Consider the following 22287-nt stretch of genomic DNA (forward strand, 5'->3'; position numbering starts at 1 on the left):
TATCTGTCTAAATCAGTAACAGGACTTCATGGCTAGGAAAATTTTCTAAAGAGTAAAATGACCCCAGAATAGATGGATCTTTCTTCAACACTAATTGTAGCAGAATTAACAAAAAGGATTTACAAGTAGATATAGTGATAACAGAAAAATACAAGGCAGAGAACACAAAAAGATGAAGTCAATGCTATAGGTTCAACAGTATTTCATGAGGCTAAAAAAATCTGTTAACTTTGAAAGCCCTAGCAAAATATCACTCTTGTTTATAAATCACTTATTTATCATAAGACCACATGTTGAATCCTTTTCTTTCTACATACTGAAGAATCCTACAGTCAGCCTTTAAGCATTCTGCATTTCTTTGCCAATCTTGTAGCTGAGTATCTTGTTCCAGTCAGTTTTGGTGCAGGTAACTGGAAGCTGCTGGCGCAAGGCCTTGAATGTGGTGTCTGACATTGTTTGGTAGTTTTCACTAATTGCAGTCTGCAACAGATAATTGAAGGTTAGTTACTTGAACAGAAATGGGTTGGTTGTGAATAGGAATTTAACTCATTAGTCAAAAGACATGCTTACATTACAAGAGTTAGACAGGATAGATTATATTATTTCTAGTGAGCTCCTCTTCAAATTCTGAAGTGAGCCAAGAAGATCATCTATATTGTTTAAACTAGAGCTATGGTCTCTTCCAAACTTGAAACCTTAATTTCAAGCAGAATGCCAGATTAAAAGGTCTGACTCAACAGCATAGGCATTCAAGTTAAAAGAGAGAAAGGTCTAACAAATATATTAACAGAAAAATATGGTACTAGAAAAATTAGTTCCAAGTCTTCTTACCTGATATTCATTTTCTGCACTCTCTATAATTTGAATAAACTCCTTGGCAGTTTGGACTTCATTCTAATGGAGAAAGAGGAAGAAAAAAATGAATGAATTATTTGGTTCCTTTTTTATTGGTTGAGTACAGCAAAAGGGGTGCTCTGACACTGAGCACAGCCCTTTTTCTGAATTTTTAGACATGGTTTCACTAAGTTATCAAGGCTGGCCTTGAGCTTGCAATTCTCCTGCCTCTAGATTCTGGAGTTGCTGGTATTATAGGTGTGTGCCACTGAAGCAAGCAGTGCTTATATATTTAAAAATTCATTTGTGCTGGATACAGTGGCAACTCCAGAGGCTAAGGCAAAAGGATCAAAACTACAAGGCCAGCATTGGCAACTTAGCAAAACCCTGCCTCAAAATAAAAAATTTGAAAATAAATACAAGGGGCTGGAGATAATAGTTCAATGATAGAGCAAATCCCTGGGCTCAATCTCTAGTATCACAACAAACAAGCAAGCACTAAGTAAAATGATGCTGAAAAGTTGATCCATATTAACTAACTCTGATATGATAATTCCTAGTTTACCAAGCATTCCAATGCATATTACCTCCTTTGATTCTTTGGATTATCCTGTGAAATAAATAGTGTATTATCATCACCTTCATTCTGCAGACAAAAATAGAATCTTCTAAAATGATATGACCAAAATTATACAGCTTTTGAATGATAAAAATAGAATCTGAATCCAGGTCTTCACCAAAACTAAAAACCAGACAAACAAACCCCATGTACTTTCCAGTCTATCACAGATAGACTGAAGAGATCATTACTGTGTCTTTAAATCTTAATGCCCTGAAAAAATATTTTTGCTTTAAGATGAAATGAACAGGGGTGGGGTTGTAGCTCAGCAGTAGAGAGCTCGACTCACATGCACAAGACCCTGGGTTCAATCCTCACCACCACATAAAAATAAATAAGTGGAATAAATGTGTTGTGTCCAACTACAAATAAAATAAATATTTAAAAAAGATGAAATGAACAATGCCCTCAGGGCCGCACCCCAGGACCTTTGCTTGCTAAGCAAGTGCTCTGCCACTGAGTCACATTCCAGCTCGATGTCTGCCTTTTCCACTCTTTTTGTTAATATTTTTTAAGTTGTAGATGGACACAATACCTTTATTTTATTTGTTTATTGTATGCGGTGCCAGGAATCAAACCTGGTGCCTCACACATTCTAGGCAAATGCTCTACCACTGAGCCACAGCCCCGGCCCTGCCTTTTCCACTCTTACTCTCATGTTTCTACAATACAGTTTCTAAGAAACTTCATGATGTGCAGTGACTTTACCACTGTAAGGGTTACAGACTGTATGAAGCTGATATGAGAATCCAGCTGTCTTTTATTAAGGCAGATATTACACAATTTGTGAAGACATAAATTAATGTTATTCTTTTTACTTTTTTTTCTTTTGCTTTGGAAAGTTAGTTATCACCCACAAAAAATGTTTCTATGTTGCTAGATGTAGTGGTGCATGCCTATGATCTCAGCAACCTGGAAGGCAGAGGCAGAAGGATCACAAGTTTGAGGCCAGACTCAGCAAGGCCTTAGCAACTTATCGAGATGGTGTCTCAAAAAAAGGGGGGTGGGGGTGGGGATATGACTCAGTGGTTAAGTGCTCCTCCTGGGTTCAGTCCCTAGTGGGGGAAAAGGTATACTCATACATTGCTGTTGGGACTGCAAATTGGTACAACCACTCTGGAAAGCAGTATGGAGATTCCTAAGAAAACTTGGAATGGAACCATCATTTGACCCAGTTATCCCACTCCTCAGAAATATTCCAGATGACTTAAAATCAGCATACTAGAGTGACATGGCCACATCAATGTTCATGGCAGCTCAATTCACAATAACTAAGCTATGGAACCAACCTAGGTGCACTTCAACAAATGAATGGATAAAGAAAACACAGTACATATACATAATGGAATAATACTCAGCCATAAGGAAGAATGAAATTATGGTATTTGCCAGTAAATGGATGGAACTGGAGACTATCATGCTAAGTGAAATAAGCCAATACCAAAAAATAAAAGGCCAAGTGTTCTGATATGTGGATGCTGACTCACAACTGGGGGGGTGGGCAGAGGTTCACTGAATTGGAGGAGGGAGTGGGCTGGGAATAGGGGGAAGGGAGGAGAGTTAAGAATGGGAAAGATAGTGGAATAAATCGGACATAACTTTCCTATGTTCATATATGAATACATGACCAGTGTAACTCCACATCATGTACAACCACAAGAATGGGAAATTATACTCCAGGTACGTATAAGTCAAAATACATTCTATTGTCATATATAACTAAACAAACAAACAAAACAAAAACAAATAATGGATGGATTGCACTCCAGAGCAAAACAAAATATTTTAAAGTAAAAAAGAAAAAAGTGAAAAAGACATTAAATATTGTATACTCACCCAAACAGTTACTAAATCTTGTACATCTTTATGACTAACCAACTGAACATTGCCATCTTCATAATAGTGAACCTGTGTGATGAAGTATTTGATCAAGTTTATGTTTATGTTTAGTTCATATAGAATCCTATTACTTAATGCACAGATTCATGCTTTAAGCTATCTTTTAAGTTGACAATCCATGTTTAGCAATTCTGAATAATTAACACAATCAATGATAATTCATAGTGGTATTAACATAAAATTCACAGAATATATAAGTTTAAGAATTCTTTTTTTTAATATTTATTTTTTAGTTGTAGTTGGACACAATATCTTTATTTTATTTATTTTTATGTAGTACTGGGGATCGAACCCAGGGCCTCACATGCGCTAGGCGAGTGCTCTACCACTGAGCCACAACCCCAGCCCAGTTTAAGAATTCTTTGGGCTTGATGGTGCATGCTTGTAATCCCAGTGACTTGAGAGGCTAATGCAAGAGGATGGAAAATTTGAGGCCAGGGGCTGGGGATGTGGCTCAAGTGGTAGCGCGCTCGCCTGGCATGCGTGCGGCCCGGGTTCGATCCTCAGCACCACATACAAACAAGGATGTTGTGCCCGCCAAAAACTATAAAATAAAGATTAAAAAATTCTCTCTCTCTCTCTCTCTCTCTCTCTCTCTCTGTCTCTCACTAAAAAAAAAAAAAAGAAAATTTGAGGCCAGTATTAGCAATTTAATGAGACCTTGTCTCAAAAAATAAAAAGGGCTGGATATAGTTCATTGGTAAAGTGAACCTGAGTTCAATCTTGTACAAAAGAAAAAAGAAACAAAACCTCTTTCCTTACCAGATAAAATTTAAGTTCAAAAAACATTTGTGTGGGGCCGTGGCTCAGTGGTAGCGTGCTCACCTAGCATGCATGAGGCACTGGGTTCAATCCTTAGCACCACATAAAAATAAATAAAATAAAGTCCATGAACAACTAAAGAAATTTAAAAACAAATAAAAACAAAAACAACAAAAAACATTTGTGTTTTTGATTCCAGGCACTGGGCCAGACATTATGACTACAAAGATAAATAAGATCCCACTTTAGAAATATTAAAAATAATAAAAAGCATGGAAAATTAGTTTCTTTTTGAAAACCAAGGAGTTTTAATGGATCCTAATACTTAATATGTGAGACAAGGCCATACAAATATCATCAATATGCAGGAGGTACATAGATCTGACTGGCAGGAAAAACCTAATTGGGAGTTAAAAGAAAATCACTGAAAACCAAATATTTGATGGGAAATTACACTATAAAAATAAGTGTGACATAGGCCAGATGCAGTGGCACATGCTTGTAATCCCAGGAACTCTGGAATGTGAGGCAGAAGGATCTTGAGTTCAAAGTCAGACTCAGCAATTTAGCAAGGCCCTAAGAAACTCAGCACGACCCTGTAGCTAATACAATAAATCACTGAATTTCTTAGAGCCTTCATTTTGCTGAGGCTGGCTTTGAACTCTAGATCCTCCTATCTCAGTCTCCTGAGCCACTGGGATTACAGGTGTGTGCCACTGTGTCTTGCTAGGCCTAAATATCTTAATGTCTCTTTCAAATAATTTTCATTGTGACTTTTAAAAGATAATAAAAATGAAGTAAGCCTTCTCCCAAAGTGTGACCAGAAATTCTGTATTAAAAAGTGTATATGTATAGGGCTGGGGATATAGCTTAGTTGGTAGAGTGCTTGCCTTGCATGTATAAGACCCTGGGTTCAATCCCCAGCACCGCCCCTTCGAACGCACACACAAGTATAAAACAGGGCTGGGGTTGTGGCTCAGCAATAGAGAGCTTGCCTCGCACGTGTGAGGCACTGAGTTCGCTCTCCAGCACCGCATTAAAAAAAAATAACCAGCAAACAGTATTCTCTACATAATTATCTTTATCAACCCAAAATAGATCTCTGTTTAACTCCCTCCCCAGGAAAGCTTTTATTTCTACTCACTTCCATCCACCTCTCTTTGCATCTGCATATAAGTTAGTACTTATTTTAATTCTACAACAATGACCAACTTTCATGTTTATTTTAAAATGTGAAGTTTTATTTATTTAGGCAGTTCTGGAGATTGAACCCAGGGTCTTATGCATATCTGGCAAGCACTGAGTCATACTCCCAAACCAAAAATGTAAACGTTTCTACCATGATAAATGAACATGTTTGAATCTTACCTGAATCCTGAGTACTCCAACCACCTGGGCTGTAGGTGGTGTAATAGTGAACTTCCACTCTGATCTCCAATGACCATTCCTATTAAAACATACACATACAGTGCTGCAGAATTAGCAGTAGGCACAAGAAAGAGGTGATTTACCACTGAGGCCAAAAAGTTGAAAAAAATTTTTGAGGGGTTGGGGAGGAGGGGACCAGTCATTCCCAATTTGATAAACCCAAGGCATACTCAAACCTAAGTATGGAACCAAGTGGCCTGACCATAAATGTTTTCTAAATTATCTGGATTTCCACTTTTCCTTAGTTTGCTTTGAAGTGAACCATGCCCATTCTGTTCATGGTATGCTCTTCTGAAAATGGACAGGCTGCTGAGTTACATAATCAACTCAAATATTACTAACCCTTACCCAAGTAAAACTCAATAATTTCAACTGGGCACTTTATATTAATCATTTGTTCTCACTCAATATAAAAGTACTTTTTAAAAAGATATGGCTATAGAATCTTAGAATTGGAGCTGGGTATGGTGACACATTCTTGTAATCTCAGTGACTCACAAGACTAAGACAGAAGGATTGCAAGTTCAAGACCAGCCTCAGCATCTTTGTGAGACCCTGTCTCAAAATAAAAAAAAAATAAATAACAAGAACTAGGTTTGTATCTCAGTGGTAAAGCACCCCTCGGTTCAATCTCACATATTGGAGAGAAAACAAAACAACAACAACAAAAAAAAACCAAACCAAATTAGAATTGGAAGGAATCTAAATAATGTCTAAATTCATAGATGGAGAGCTAAAATCTTGTAAGTAAAAAAATTACCTTGCTGAGGCAGGAGGATTAGAAGTTCAAGGCTAGCCTCAAGAATTTAGCAAGACCCTCAGCAACCTAGTGAAATCCTGTCTCAAAAATAAAAAGGACTAGGATGTATGTAAATTAATAAATGTTGGGAGCAGCGAATGAATTATATAATCGTTGAGCTGTCCCTCCTGGGAACTCTCTGCGCAAAGGCCTAGATTGAAACTGTCCAGCTGCTGTGGTGATGCCCTGTTCAAAGGGAAATTCCATGCTAGCCAGGGACTTATCATATCTTAACCTTAGGTTCTAATGACAGCTGTCCACAGGTGGAGAATTTTGAGCACAAGCTGATAGTTCTAACTGAGCTGTTTATACCCTCCACTTTGGTTCTGTTTATCTTTAAGAAACTTTCTTACAACGGATCCTTTTGAGGTTAAAACCTATATAATAAACATGATGAACTGGCTCTGGGTTGTCCATCCCTCGTCAGGGGATGGAGAACCATGGGGCCCAAGCTTTTTCTCTATTTGTCTTGTCTCCATCTCCTTATCACCTGGTCTGGTATCTGAATTAAGTGCTGTGCAGTTTGCAGCAAAAAAAAAATTCTCAAAATGGATAAAAATTGCTGATTTCTCTACAAAATAATCAGATGCAAAAAAAAAGAGAATATCTATTTCTTACCAAAAGTTTTTAGGCTGAAGCTGGTGGCTTTCAATACATGCCATGATAGTCTGTTGCACATCTATAGTTTTAGAATAAACCTATTGGGGAAAAAAATCAAACTAGAAATACACAATGAATCTAAATGCCAGACAATGCACATAAGCAATGTATTAAATCCTTGAGACAGATAGAATAAGCAAAACATAGCACTCACAACCAGATCCTGTTAAATTCTTTATATATATATATATATATATATATATATATATATATATATATATATATATATATATATTTAGTTGTAGTGGACACAATACCCATATTTTATTTTTTTATGTGGTGCTGAAGATCGAACCCAGTGCCCTGCACATGCTAGGCAAGCACTCTACCTCTGATCCACAACCCCAGCCGTAGATTCTGTTAAATTCTAACAGAGACAGAGGTACAATGAATAGAGGAAAATATTGCTCCCGGCTTAGAGTTTAGTGGAGGTGCCATTTAAGCTGAGCTTTACAAAGCAGATAAGATTCTGATAAGCAGAGACTGAGAATAAAGACCAGTAAACAGTTCAGGCATGAAATCAAGGGTTTGTTAAGTGAATGTCAATTAGGTCATCATGTTAGAGGGTATGTGTAAAGTAGACTAGTGGGAGACAAAATGGTAGATTTAGACCATACAGTAGTATATATAAGTAAAAACTTTAGATTTCATTCTACAGGAAGCAGAAAGAGAGTAAAACAACATGACCCAAACTATTATATTGGGAGAATATGACCAACGCTATTATTTTTGGAGAATGACCAATACAGCTATACAGGAAAAAAGGGAAGAAAAGCTGGAGGCTGGTTAGAAGACCACATAAATTAATTTAGGTCATAATCTAGGGTAGTATCAAATGGTAATGAAAAGGAAGAGTTCCAGACATAATGCATAAGTTTAGCAATATATTGTAACTGAAGGGTTAAACAAACAAACGGACAAACAAAAACAAAAGGAAGGGCCAAAGTATTTGTACATCTGAATGACTGGAAGATGGTGGTATCAGTAACAAACTGGGAAATCTAGATGGAAATGTCTAGCCAGTAGTTACAGAAACACCAACTCTTCCTTACAGTAGAAATAAATGGAAACAATTACTAGAGGAATGCAAAGAAGCCATCGAATTTTAGAGTTCACATAATATGTTTTCCCATATTATTTTCTATTTGCTCTAATAAAACTGGCAAAACTACAACAAAATAAAAGAAAAGGCATGTTTATCATCCACAAAAGGTAAAGCTGAAGTTAGTTCATAGGTGTTTCTGTCCAAGGTCTCTTAAGAGAATAAGTGGTGAAGATAAAACCAAAACACATTGTTTTTCTAACACTAAGTCTGTGTTACTTTCCCTATATTTAGTGGGCTATGAACTTTCAAGAGTATTTTAAAAGTTTTTGGATATTAGAAAATTAGAGACAAAGTAAAAAAGAGTTAATAGGTATTGATAATGGAAGTCTAAGCAAAAGATCATTTCTATTTTCTGGGCTCAGTATGAAACAGCAGCAGAAGTCAAGGACCACAAAAATGTTCACTGGATCAAGTGATTCAGGAACCATTAATACTCTCAGAGAGCACTTTCTATAGGATGGAGACTAAAGTAAAACTCAAAGGCTCATAAGTGGATGAGTAATGAGGACATGGCACTAGTAGGGGAAGAAGGCCCAATGATTTGGAGGGTAAGGAAGAAAACAGAGGAGAAACAGCAAGATGAACAGAAACAACTCAGAGGAATTATCATGATTAAAGTTTTATCTCCATTAAGTGCAGGAAAAATAAGAACATTTCTAAGTAATGAGAACTATATAAGAAGAAAAAACAAAGTCATATGAAATTGTCTTAAAGTATACAGGATAGTATGAAACCAAGAGTAAGAACCTTTCTTTCTCAAATTCAAGTATAACAGAAAAGTTTTTCAGTGTGGAGGGAAGAGAAAAAGATTTTATGTCAGACTCACACCTAATAAAACATTGGGGATTATATGCTCATCTAGGACAAATAAGAATTGTCTGAAAAATGCCACATAGAAAATGTGATAGGCAATAATGAGTTGAAATTACTAAAATAGATTACTAAGCAAGACAGCTAAGAATACAGAAAACTAGTGTACAGTAGACACCATTAGAAAAATTCCAGCACTGTGTTGCTCATTTGATAGCTAAGAGAAGTGAAAAAAGACCCCTGAGGTTATTTGCCATTGAAACTCTCCAAATTAAGAATGGGGAATGACAAACTTTGAATAGGTAACAAATGACAAATTGAAAGTATATTTAGGATCGAAAAGCCAATTTCTAAAAGGAAGTGTATCAAGTCTCCCACTGCAATACTGGGTTCCAAAAAGAATTCTGTACTGGTATCCACCAAGATGGGTTTTCTCCTTTATTAAATAAATAAACAAACAAACAAACAAATAAATAAATAAATAAAATAATAATGTTATCTACCATTTAGGCAGGGTTTATGTTGTGCCACTGTTTTAAGCACTGTAAATGCATCATTAACTCATTTAATCTTCACATCAATACTATGTGGTAAGAACTATTTCCATTTCAAATGAGAAAATAGACATAAAACTATTAAGTCATTTACCTAAGGTCACACAGCTAGTTAGGTGGCAGGGCTAAGACTCATACCATTTATTAAAGTTTAAATGTAAGTGCTCTTAACTAACTTTCTATATTGCCATTTCACTCATCATCATCACATATTTAAAATACTCAAGTTAATGTATTGTTTTGAGAATTGCTTAGAGATTAGATTTTCAGCATTCTCATTAAAAAATAAACCTGTTAGGTAATACATGTTAATTAGCTCAATTTAGCCATTCCACAGTGAATACATATTTCAAAACATCATGATTTTATTAATTGATATAAGTTTAAAATACAGTAATAAAAAATTATTAAACATTCTGAGGCTGGTGTTACAGCTCAGCTGGTAGAGTTCTTGTTTTACATGCACAAAACCCTAGGTTCAATTCACAGCACCACCAAAACAAACAAACAAACAAATAAAAAATTAAACATTCTATACATATTTTTCTTGTCACAATATTATAAAGGGGAAATCATGTAGAGCCAAATTTATCTGTTAGATCCCAAGAGATAGTAAAAAATAAAAATAAAATTACTCTGGATTTCTAAAAGTGTTTATTTCAAAACAGTTTTGATTATCTAGTGAAAAATATCTTAACTATGCAGAAGTAATTTTTTGTATAAATGCCTATGCCAAAAAGACACAAATGTGGACAATAGATCTCCCAACAATTTTAACATTTTTTCCTAAGTCTAAGTTAAAGTGTTTAAAAACTTAATTTTTGAAGGAAGGCAATATTTTTTCATAAGTAAATAAGATAAATATGAAATAGAACATATAGAAATTTAAAATTATTATGCATTGTGATTTTATAAAGAAATTTTTCATGTATTTATACTCCTTTCAAAAATGGTTTAGGGGGCTGCGGTTGTGGCTCAGTGGTAGAACGCTTGTAGTATGTGTGAGGCACTGGGTTCGATTCTCAGCAACACAAATAAATAAATAAATAAATGCCCACTGACAACTAAAAAATATTTAAAAAAAGAGATTTAGGGAATAAAGTACAGAGACCATAACTAAGAAAGAAGTGATGTTTGGTTGGCTAAAGATCCCAAGTGATAAGGTAAATGTAAGAAATATAACACTCTGATAATGAAATAGGCAGACAGTTACTTAACAGTACAGAAGCCATTGGAATAATGATCTTTCACATAGGCTCTTAAAGCATTGTCATAGGATTCTCTCTAAGACTTCAAACCTCCATCTACTTCCTCTGGTTAAGGGTCACTTGCTTCTTTCCATAAGTGATCAAACTTAAAGGAAATTTTGTTTCTTGGATCTAAAAATTGGCTATTACCCAGGTCACCATGTTCTGTAATTAAGACCTTCCAAAGAAGAATTAAAATTATGAGTAACTATAAAAAATATAGTTATCACATTTTGCAAAACAAGTAAATAAAATTGAGGAAAGCAGTTTTTCATTAAGTCAAATTTCTCTTTCATATTGATTTTTTCCAAGTCTCATTTTTATTCTTATGAAAATATCATATTTATAGTAAGTCAACTTTATCCTATAAATTGCCCCCCTCCTAAACATTAAAATTAATGAATGGCTTATGATTTAGGATTTACCATTTCCTGAGTGGACTTTCCTTGAAAAAATTAGTGCAAATACATTTAACATTAACAAAGCATTATAGCCTCTTATATAATAAATAAGTCTTAAAAGAGCTATAATTAACTCCCTTATCTCATTGCTAATATTAGTTACTTGTATGTCCATCTATTTCTTGATTTAGTACCTCAAAAGTTTATCAGTCTTATTGATTTTTCCAAGAATAACCTCTTGACTTCATTGATATCAATTGTATGTTTCATTTATTTCAGCTTCATTTTTATTATTTCTTCTGTTTTTCTGTTCTTTTGCTAACTTGCTGAGATAAATAATTAACTCATTATTGTTTAACCATTATTCTTTGATATGAGCATTTTCTCAAACAGTTACTTTTGTTAAAATCAACAGATTTTATATTTTTAGTTGTAGAATTTGAAAGGAAGAAAGTAATTTGTAGTTAATCTTATTGTGCCTTGTGATAGCTGATTTTATGTACCTAGATATTTGGTTATATTTTGTGTCTGAGTATCTGAGGGTTATTCTAGTTAAAAATAAACATTTAAATTGGCAAAATTAGTACAGCAATATGCCACCTCCAATGTGGGTGGCCTCATCTAATCTACTAGAGACCTGAATAGACTTAAAGACTGAGTAATAAAGAAATCTTTCTCTGTTTGATTGTATTTGAAGTGAGATGTTAGTCTTCTGCATTTGGATTATGACTCTCACTGGAACTCAGACCATGAGCTCTCAGGAAAGTGCCTCACTCTGGCCTTAAGACTCAGACTGGAACTCTATAATTATAGGTCTCCAACTTGTCAAATACAGATTTTAGACGTCTTAGCCTCCATAAATGCATATAAATGCTTATAGTAAATGTATTTTTAAATGTCTCTATTTGTTGTGCATACTATTAATTTAGCTTCTCTAGAGACACCAGAATAATGCTCCAATACAATAAATTATTTGAATTCATGAAAAGTAAACTTTCATTTTTATGTACCAGCTTCCAAGCTAAGGAATAAAATTTTCAAATAATAGCTCTTATAATAGAATAAAATATCATGTACTTTGGACTAAATAATATAAAATAAGAAGACCCTCAGGAGAAAATTATACTCTTAAGAGAAATTGAAGTTCTAAGAACAAGATACTATTTTTGTGATTATCAGATTTAATATTTTCTGAAGGGCTATGTTAATTCCCCACAAGAAGTTAGCAAAATTACAATCAAATCAAGCAGCCTGTATTGACAATATAATTTAAAAAATAACATGGGAGATTCAAAAGGTTAAGAAAATCAGTAACGTAATCTTTAAAGAAGCACAAGTATTTGCTCCTCTAATTGTTATAATTTACTACAAACCTGCAGCAATTAATATATTGGCATAAGGATAGAGAAATAGATCAATGGAACAGATTAGATTGTTCAGAAGCAAGATCATTTATACCCTTGTCTTACAACAAGTGACATTAGAGTATGGGAGAGTGTAGACAGTGGAGATTTGGGGTAAAGTGGATGAATGATACTGAACAATTAAAGACACCTATATGGAAAAAAAAATCAACCTCAATCCCTACTTCATATTCAACATAAAAATCAATACTTGCAGGCTTTCATACCTATTAACTAAACATATTTATTAAAGTTCTGATAATGTAAACTTGTATTTTTATGACCTTAGGTAGAAAAAAGACTTCTTAAATAGAATACATAAGTTACTAATCATACAGGGAAGGGATACCACACTTTAACTACATTTAACTCGGATTCATCAAAAGCCACCTCAAAGAAGAAAAAAATTAAGTTGCAGAAGTGGAGATGGATGTGACACATATAACAAAATGATTCATATACAGAATATACGAAGAACGCCTAAACCTTCAATAGGAAGAAAAGTATCAAAACCCTAATAGAAGAAGATGGGGGTATGCATAGGGTTTACAGCTCAGTAGTAGAGTGTTTGCCTAGCATGAGCAAGGCCTGGGTTTGATCTATGTCCTACAAAATAAAGGAAAAAATACAAGCACTTCACAACAGATGACATTTAAATATCCAATATACATACGAAGGTGCTCTAACTCTTTAGGAAATAAGGAAATGCAACTCAGACAATATTGAAAACTATTACCCACTAATCAGTAGGCAAAATTATTATCAAATATTGATGATAATTTGGAGCAATAGGAACTTTCTGGAATTGTGGCCTTGGACATATGACTTCCTCTTCCTCATCTGGTATCCATCTCTTCAACACGAGAACAATAATTCTCACCTCTTACAGACACAAAACAATAAATAAGTAGAAACAGGAACCTCAGAAAATAGTAGATTTAACATTCAATAAATAATAACTATTAGTAAAGTGATTTTCTTACAAAAGTTCTGTTTCACCCAACTGAACATGGTGTATTCATTCTCATCTTTTGTTCTAAAAGAACTTTCCTTTTTCCTTTGGTCACCTTGATGGAAAAAGCTTTAGAGAGAATCAAGATTTTTTTGAGGGAGCAATTGATTTCAGGCTGGTTTTTGAAGTATCTTTTTCTCTCTTTCAAGTGGGAAAATCAGCTGTCCCTGACCCAAGGATCCACTGACTGATCCTTGCAACATCATAAAGTCCAGCTTCAACTTTTTTGTATCTAGTCTGATTCTTGGAATGCTAGATTAATTGTATTGTTTCCAGACATGATCAAGAGTATAACTAAAAAACTACGGTTCATGCTAAGCTGAAACTGTGCCAGCTCACAGCATTTTGTAAGCCACTAATTTTAAAGTCCACCTTGAGGGTAAGCCAAATGATCAGTCACGAGGTTATCTTAATGTATTACTTGATTATACTGATGGGATGAAGCTTGAATTAATGTGATCCTTGAGAGTTACCCACTCCGCTTAGTTGTACTATAAATATGTATTTGGTGTTATATTCCTTTGTTATGATAAAACTTAGAAATTTAAGATATTTAAGTATCTTATTGAAATGCTATTGGCCTGTGCTAGGCACAGTAAGAAATCAGTCCAATGTAATTTTCTTTATTCATGTGTGCTGCTATAACGAAACACCAGACACTGGGATAATTATAGACATTACAAATTTACTTCTCACAGTTGTAGAGACTAGGAAAAAGAAGAGGAAGGCATCACCAAATTTGGTTTTTGACCAAAGCCTGTCTTGGACTTCCAAGATGGCTCCTGGTCACTATGTCCTGAAGAGAGATCAATGCTGTGTCCTTACTTGGGGGAAAGGAGAAGGTCTCCAAGGGCCCACACTAGTTCCTACCAGCTGCCTTATAAGACACTAATCCCATCCTCTTACTACTGCTGCCTGGCATTAAGTTTCAACATGAATTTTAGAGAGAATGTGAATATTTAACCATAGTACTCAGGGGACACCATTTTAGTTTCAATATTATGTTCTATGGTCATTAACATCACCTCTAGAAGAGTGGCCACGTAATCTGATACATGAAATCTGTTGGTTTTTAAAGTGGTAAATACTGTGTAGGTTACTGGCCACATTTTTCTGCAGTCTTGCTTGCATGTTCTGTCTTCTGTGAGCATGGCCACCTTTTGCTCTGCCGATGCTCTTCCTCCATGTCAAATGTCTTAACTCCTTTGATGCACGTTCAAATCGCTTACCATTCTTGAATACCAATACTTGGATTATGTATTCTGTGATTTTTTTCATCAAAAACTAAGCCCCTTCTTATATATTTTAATAGTACTCTTTTCTTGTGCAGCTGTAGTGATGGGCAAATATGCATTCTGTGTTTCTTGCCAACACAGTGCCCAGTTCTTTAATGTAGAATTGAATGCACACGTACTCTCTTCCTGCCTTTAATTTCTCCCCTTAAAAGGGGCCCTCTAGTTTAACGATTAGAAAGTAATTTTTAACCTATGTTCATTTTGCTTGTACAAATTAGCAAACATAAATAAAATCTGATATCTTTACCTTCTCTTGGGGAGAGCTTCCTTACATCGAAATGAAAGTTGACAATTGATTGAGCTATTTTATTTATTTATTTGGTTTTTACAGTCATGAAATTTTACTGAAAAAAAAATCTTCCCTTGGATGGAGAGATGTATTTTGCAGGTTCCTTGCCTTAACCAGGAGGCTGAGGAGCAAAGATCAACATACAGAACTACAGAGTATCCCTGGGAAGACTCCCCATTGTGGTTGATGGGAATAAGCCCTGTTGTGGGTCCTTGTTTGTTCCTTGTAACTTTACAAAGCCACAAGGCTCTGGTTACTTCTGATTTACAATAGAGACAAGGTCATTCTTATAATGAAGACAAAATAAAAGAAGGAAAACCAGGTCTATATTTTCAGACCCTGAGGTTCAATTTGTCAGGAAGATCAATGACAGTTTTATTCTCCGGAGAGATGAACTATCCCTTTTGCTGTAAAATTATCATTTTCTTCAGACCTTAGGTTGTTGCTAAAAAATTGGAGTTGTAATAGGGTGCTTCAGCGGTAGAAAAGCATTATGTTTGAGCATTAGTTTATATAGTTGCTTTCTCTTTCCAAACAAAAGCAATGGTAGGAATCCACTTGTGGAATTCAAAGGATGAGTAGGAAGTGACCTGGGTCATTAGGTTGCTAATGGAACTAGAAGATTGGGATTTGTTCTGAGAGCCTTCTAGAGCATGAGAAGGCAAGAGAAAAGGTCAAAAATATTTGAAAGTTAGTTTAGGGGGAAAAAGATGTAAATTAGAAGAGAAGCCTTTACTAAATTAAAAGACACTGTCTGAATCATCTTTGCATTACTGTGACAAGTACCCAAAAAAAACTTAGAGAAGGAAAAGTTTGGCTTATGGTTCCAGAGTCTCAGACCCTGGCAGAAGTAGCAAAAGCTTGTGGCTGCCATGTGCAGTGGCACATGCCTGTACTCCCAGTGGATCTGGAGGCTAAGGCAGGAGAATCACAAGTTCAAAGCCAGCCTCAGCAATTTCCTGAGGCCTTAAGCAACTCAGTGAGACCCTGTCTCTAAATAAAATACAAAAAAGAGCTGGGGATGGGGTTTAGTGGTTAAGTGCCCCTGAGTTCAATCCTTGATACAGAAGAAAAAAAAAGAAAAAGAAAAAGTTTGGAGCCAAGGGAAGCTGCTCAAGACAGCCAGAGAGCAGAGCAAGAGAGCCGCACAGCCCCACTTCCCAGGGACAAAATATATACCCCAAGGTCATGCCCCCAGTGACCTGCTTCCTCCATCCACACCTATCTGGTAGTTTCTTCTTCTATATATATATATATATATATATATATATATATATATATATATCTTTATTTTATTTTTATGTGGTGCTGAGGATTGAACCCTAGGCAAGCGCGCTACCACTTGAGCCACATTCCCAGTCTCATCTACCTGCAAGTTTATACCTTGCTAATCCATCAAGTGGATTAATCCACTGGCTAGGTTACAGCTCTTATAGTCTAATCATCTCACCTCTGAACATTCTTGCATTGTCTCACACATAAGCTTCTGGGGGACACTCACATCCTAAACATAAAAGACATTATAGAATAAAAAAGAGAAAAGGGAAGAAATATATTGAGGCTCCAAAGGTCAGAGATGCTAAACACTTGCTCTGCCCAGGGCAGGATATGGACCCTATGGGACCTCCTACTGCAATAATCAGGCAGCACTGAGCAGGTCTGGGACTCACTCTGTGCATTACCCTATGCTGTGGCCCTTAGCATAAGCCCGATCCATCTTCCTCACTGTTGGGAAGAAAGCAAGGTGTATTTCAGTGTTGGAAGAAAACCAGTTGTGTTGGGTTGGAAAACTTTGATATCAGTTTCCAATGAGGTTCAATTTTATGGCTATAGGAAATGTTGCATCCATGCAACCAAGAATATAGGAGAACACACATTGTCCAGCCACAGTCCTGAGCACTGTAATGGCTTCAGCGATCAAAAGTCAGGTGCGAATAACTTTGATGGAGTCACATATGACTTTCACTTAACTTAATGCCTTTATCCTATAACCCCCAAGGGAAAAATATACCCTGTTCATGGATAGGCAGAACTAACATCATCAAAATGGCGATATTACCAAAAGTTCTCTATAGGTTTAATGCAATACCAATCAAAATCCCAACAGTATTTCTTGTAGAAATAGAGAAAGCAATCATGAAATTCATATGGAAAAATAAAAGACCCAGAATAGCAAAAACAATGCTAAGCAGGAAGTGTGAATCAGGCGGTATAGCGATACCAGACTTCAAGCTATACTACAGAGCAATAGTAACAAAAACAGCATGGTACTGGTACCAAAACAGGCGGGTGGACCAATGGTACAGAATAGAGGACACAGAAACCAATCCACAAAATCACAACTATCTTATATTTGATAAAGGGGCTAAAAGCAGATTTTTCTTTTTACTCCTTCCTTTTTTTTGACAGGGTCTTTCTAAGTTGCCAGGCTAGTCTGTAACCTGCAATCCCCCTGCCTCAGCCTCCCGAGTCACTGGGATTAGAGACCTGCAGCACTGCTCTGGCCAAATCTAGTCTTAAAGCCAGGGACTAGAATTAACAGGCCCCTCTCCTCTAAACTGCTTTTATTGAACAGCTGTTGTCACACAAATAGCCACAGCAAGGGAATGGCATAAGCAGCAAGTCCCTGAAGACACTGCTTTGGGTGCATGTGGGGACTCAGCTGTCCGCAGCAGCAGAATGCACCTGGGCTCCAGGAAGGTGCGTCTGTTGTGTGGAAGCCCACCAAGGGGCTGTCTCTGAGACTGTGCCCCCAGGAGGGAGGGAGCAGGACCAGGAGGGGGGCCCACAGGAGTCCGTCCTAATCCCACATCAGATGGCTGTGCTGGGCGTGAGGTTCTTCAGCTCTCTCTTTTGAGCTCCCCACTGATTCCCAAAAACAAGGAGAGACTTACAGCACATCTACAAATTTGACCAGAGCCAACGACTGCTCCAGACGCACGGTGGCACCCAAAGTGGCCCCAGCTGTGTGTGACAGAGCATTCCAGGGGCAGGGGAAGCCCCCAGGATGAGGGCTGCAGCTAAAGGCCACAGCTTAGCCCCTGAAGAATGAGGGGCAGGCCTGGGGCAAGCCCGGGGAACAAGGGGTGGGACGGGGTCAGACGCTGGCTTGTTTCTCCACAATGTGTCTTCAGGGGAACAAAGAAACCAGAAGAGGAAAGGAGCAGGGAGAGGAGGACAGAGACGAGGCTCTCTGGCCCAGAGTCCCAGAGAAGGCCAGGCCATGCAGGGAGCCAGGAGACCCGACTGACCGGAGCACCGCAGCCTGCCTGCTGACCTGACGCTGAAGCTGCTCAGGCCCAGGAAGAACAAAGTGAAAACTCAGCTCTGGGACAGCGTGGGTGGTGTCAGCTGGACCTGCCTTATCTCAGCTCCAGAGCACAGTGCTTCTGAGACTTCCCAGGGCCTGTATCCCCAGGGCGTGAGCACTTCCCACCTCTGCACAATCTGGGCAGGGGCAGCCTCTAACCCATCAGCCCATCCTCTGACTCCAAGCCTTCCCACAGCCTCCAGTCCACTCAATCGGGACCGTGAAATCCCTGTGACTGAGGTCCTTCCCCACCTGTGCAGCCGGTCAGTTATCAAGTGGTTCCCAAGACTGCCCCCTGCCCAGCATGCGCTGGGGCAGACATCAAGCAAGCACCATCTGCTTACCACACCTGAATAACAAGTCAAGGGCTAAGTTCACACTCATTTGTAAGGGTCTGAAAATCCAGAAAGAGCTGTTTTGTCAGCTGCTGTGACTACGAGTCCAGAACAACTGCAGAGGAGGAAACGTTTATTTGAGGGCTCACAGCTTCAGAGGTCTCGGTCCACAGAAGGCCAGCTCCATTCCTCAGGGCTCCAGGTGAGGCAGGACATCATGGCAGAAGAGGACAGCACAGGGAAGCGGCTCACATGATGCTCAGGAAGCAGAGAGAGACTCCACTGGCCAGAGACAAATCTACACCCCACAGCCACGCCCCATGCCCACCTTCTCCAGCCACACCCCAGCTGCCTTCAGTCACCACGCAGGTGACCCTCAGGTGGCTGATTCACTGACTGGGTTAAGGCTCTCACAGCCCAGGCACTTCTCCTCGGAACCTCCCTGCCGGTCTCCCACACGAACTTTGGGGGACACCTCACCTCTACACCAAGTCGTGTGCATTCAGTGTTCAAAATCAACATGCTCACTGCACAGAACGTGAGAAGATCGAGTCACACGCTTTTCTGAGGGCATTCTCCAGATCTGCTGCTGTGGGATCCCAGGTCTTTGATGTGCAGAGTCTGTTTGGCACCAACAGCATTCATTCAACAAGACTCCAACAAGTCTGTCCATCTAGAAGTTCCACAGCCTTGGAGGCAAGAACGAGACTCAGCCGCCAAACTCCAGAGGCCACTGTTGGCGCAGGGCCCTGTGGGGAAGGCCCCCGTGGGACAGGACCCCAGGCATCGAGCTCTTGCCCAGAGCTGAGACTGCACCAGGTCTAAGGCCATAGCAGTGTCCATAAGTGACCTGAAAGGCCCCCAAACAAACAAGGCAGGCTTCCTGTATTTAACAATAACCCATGAAAACTACACATTTACTTACATGAAACCACAAGACACAAAACCTGCTCTGCCCCCTGCTCCTGGAATGCTCTGTCACGCTTTGCAGAAAGCAATGGTAGGTAAACGTGTTATCTTGATGAGTCAACTCAGTGTCTCCACCCGTCCACGCTTGTGCAGGTGAGGACTGCTGCCCCACCCTTCCATCAGGAGGGTCTGGACTTTGCCAACACAGGGCACCACACTCCTTGCTGCCTAGTGAAAGCCAGTGTGTGGAAGACAACGCAGGTCACCCATCTGCCAGGTGGCCACTCTCCATCAACCAAAGCCACAGGTGCCACCCCAGGATGAAAGTCAAGCTGCTCCCTCCACCAAGACCCCAGCACACCCAACCAGGGCCTGCAGTTCCCCAGCCCCAGGAAGATGCCGGCTGAGTCCTCATGCAGGGATGTCCCCAGCTCTTGCGTGAGTCGCAGCTGCATGGAGCTGGGCTTCTGGCCTGCAAACATGGACACAGCCCGCCACTGACTTTCCACACCACCATGGAAATGTACAAGACACAACCGATGACTGGGGAAGGGAAGAACCAAATCACAGAAGACATGAATACCGATAAATAACTAGACCGCTCCCCGAGGCCAGAAGGGGGCCCCAAGAGGGACAGCCCAACAGAACTCCCAGATTCTGTCTGTGGTTTCCCAAGGGCTGCACCCCTGGGACGGCGAGGACCCAGCAATCTCAGCTCACCAACGCCAGTCCTGCCCCCAACACTGGTGCTCAGCTAAAGCCCTGCTCCTTACCGTCCACTGCCACCGTCTAGAGTGGTGTCCAGAGCTGTCGTCAGAGACACTGCCGTCTGCACAACGCTGAACATGTCCTGAGACTGAGACATCATCTGCAAAGACATGAGGCTCCAGGAGAAGTCCCTCATGAGGACTTCTGCCCCGCTAAGCACCTCCACTCCAGGGGAGCCCTGGCCACCGGAGGACGCTGCACGGCCTCGGGAGCCGGGAGCCTCTGGAGATCCCCTCCCTGCCTGCAATCACGCCTTGCCCATCACAGACACTCAGAAAACGGGCTCCCTGCCATCTAAGGGTGGTGCCACCATCCACAAAGTAATTCTAGGAGGTCCCCAACCTCCCCTCTCCCACCATCACAATGACCCCATGACCAGCGACAACTCAGTTCTCAACACAGAGCATCAGCTGCTCCCAAAATGAAGCCCTCTCTCTCTCTGTGGCCTAGCACTAAAACTTCCCAATGAAATCCTTCACTCTCCATGTGTCCAGTTTCCCCAGCACCTTCTCAAATATTCTAAAAACTCTTTTCTTACCCACAAGTACCTAAGGAGGAAAACTAAGAGCCTCACTCCCCTCCCTGATCCTCAGTGGGACTGAAACAGCAGTGCCAGGGCCCAGAGAGCAACCTGGGCAGAGGCGGCCCCTGCGGGTCTCCAGGCCAACAGCAGAACAGGTGCCTCTGCGAGCCGGTGGTAGGCAGGTCTGCGCTGTGGTCAGCCAGGGGGACTCCGTGTGCAGGAGACAGTGGGCGGCACCGAGAATCCCATACCCTGTGGCCTGATGTCACCCTGTTCTCACAGGAACGGGTCAGGACGGCTTCTAAGATGACACCCAACAGGGCCGGTGCACGAAGAACAGGCCCCTCCGTCTTCTCTGAACTCCAACAGAAACACACAAGTCCTCCTGGGTCCACAAGCCACCAGGAAACGCAGATGTACACAAGTCCAGTGTCTATAAAGGGCTTTTTAGGAAAACTCAAAAAAAGAAACCCACTCGGCTCTGAGGCAAAGTAACCCAGTGGAACCTGAAGCTCTTACGCCAGGGTGTCGCCTGGCTTGAGCACCTGCTGCGATGGTGTGCCCGCTGGTGCCCCCAAGCCTCCTGTCAGAGAATGTGTGTGTGTGTGTGTGTGTGTGTGTGTGTGTGTGTGTGTGTCCGATAATTCAAAGAATTATTGGACATGGGGTAGACTTTGGGATCAAGACTGATTTCTCATCATATGAAGATAATTCAAATTCAGGCATACTTCTCTGCTGACATTGTGGGATTGGCAAAAGCACATATGTCACTTCCATATTCTGAACCTTTTTTACTAGGAGATCATCCATATGTGTGTAGGCACCTAGTCTCTGCTGGGACTTTGCTCCTAATGCTGCTAACTCAGGATATATTTCTTTCTCAGCTTTCTTAATGGGGAACAATCTCTTGTGAGATTCAGGAGCAATTTGATTGGAATGCCTGAAAGTTTCATTTCCTTTTCCTGTGATGCACTTTGATGCAAAATGTATAACTAAAAAGGGTGGTCATAAAAACCATTGTAGAAATAAAAATAGTCATTGTAAAAATAAAAATAATAACTTGAACCAGTGCCTACCCCTTGGCAGACATGGAGGATACAAGAGAATACGTCCATGACTTAAGTTTCCGAATATGTTGATCACACCATGAATGAATTCTGCAATCCAGGTATCCAGAGAGAGGTTCCCTCCCACTTCCACCACAGTTTGAAACATCACCACCGAAATAATGTTGATGTTTCACTCTGAAGAAATATGGGCAAAGCAGACAGAGGCCAGTTGCCAAGTCCAGCACCTGTATTACAATGGTGCAATTGTAGTTCAGT

At 39.5% G+C, this 22287-nt stretch overlaps 1 pseudogene across 1 annotated transcript in view; it reads right to left on the reverse strand.

Moving 5' to 3' along the window:
- Positions 1-339: 339 nt before the first annotated feature.
- LOC308635033 overlaps positions 340-22287 on the reverse strand; it is a 43872-nt pseudogene continuing 21924 nt past the window's right edge. The window contains exons 5-13 of the transcript in view: positions 21214-21418; positions 20445-20539; positions 19938-20214; positions 10689-10895; positions 6960-7039; positions 5483-5561; positions 3290-3361; positions 832-894; positions 340-480 (exon numbers count right to left, since the gene is read on the reverse strand). The product of the transcript in view is annotated as an uncharacterized misc_RNA (transcript). The remainder of the gene's footprint in view (positions 481-831; positions 895-3289; positions 3362-5482; positions 5562-6959; positions 7040-10688; positions 10896-19937; positions 20215-20444; positions 20540-21213; positions 21419-22287) is intronic.

The sequence above is a fragment of the Spermophilus citellus genome (assembly GCF_964194105.1).
Source record: "Spermophilus citellus genome assembly, chromosome: 16".
Lineage (NCBI taxonomy): Eukaryota > Metazoa > Chordata > Mammalia > Rodentia > Sciuridae > Spermophilus > Spermophilus citellus.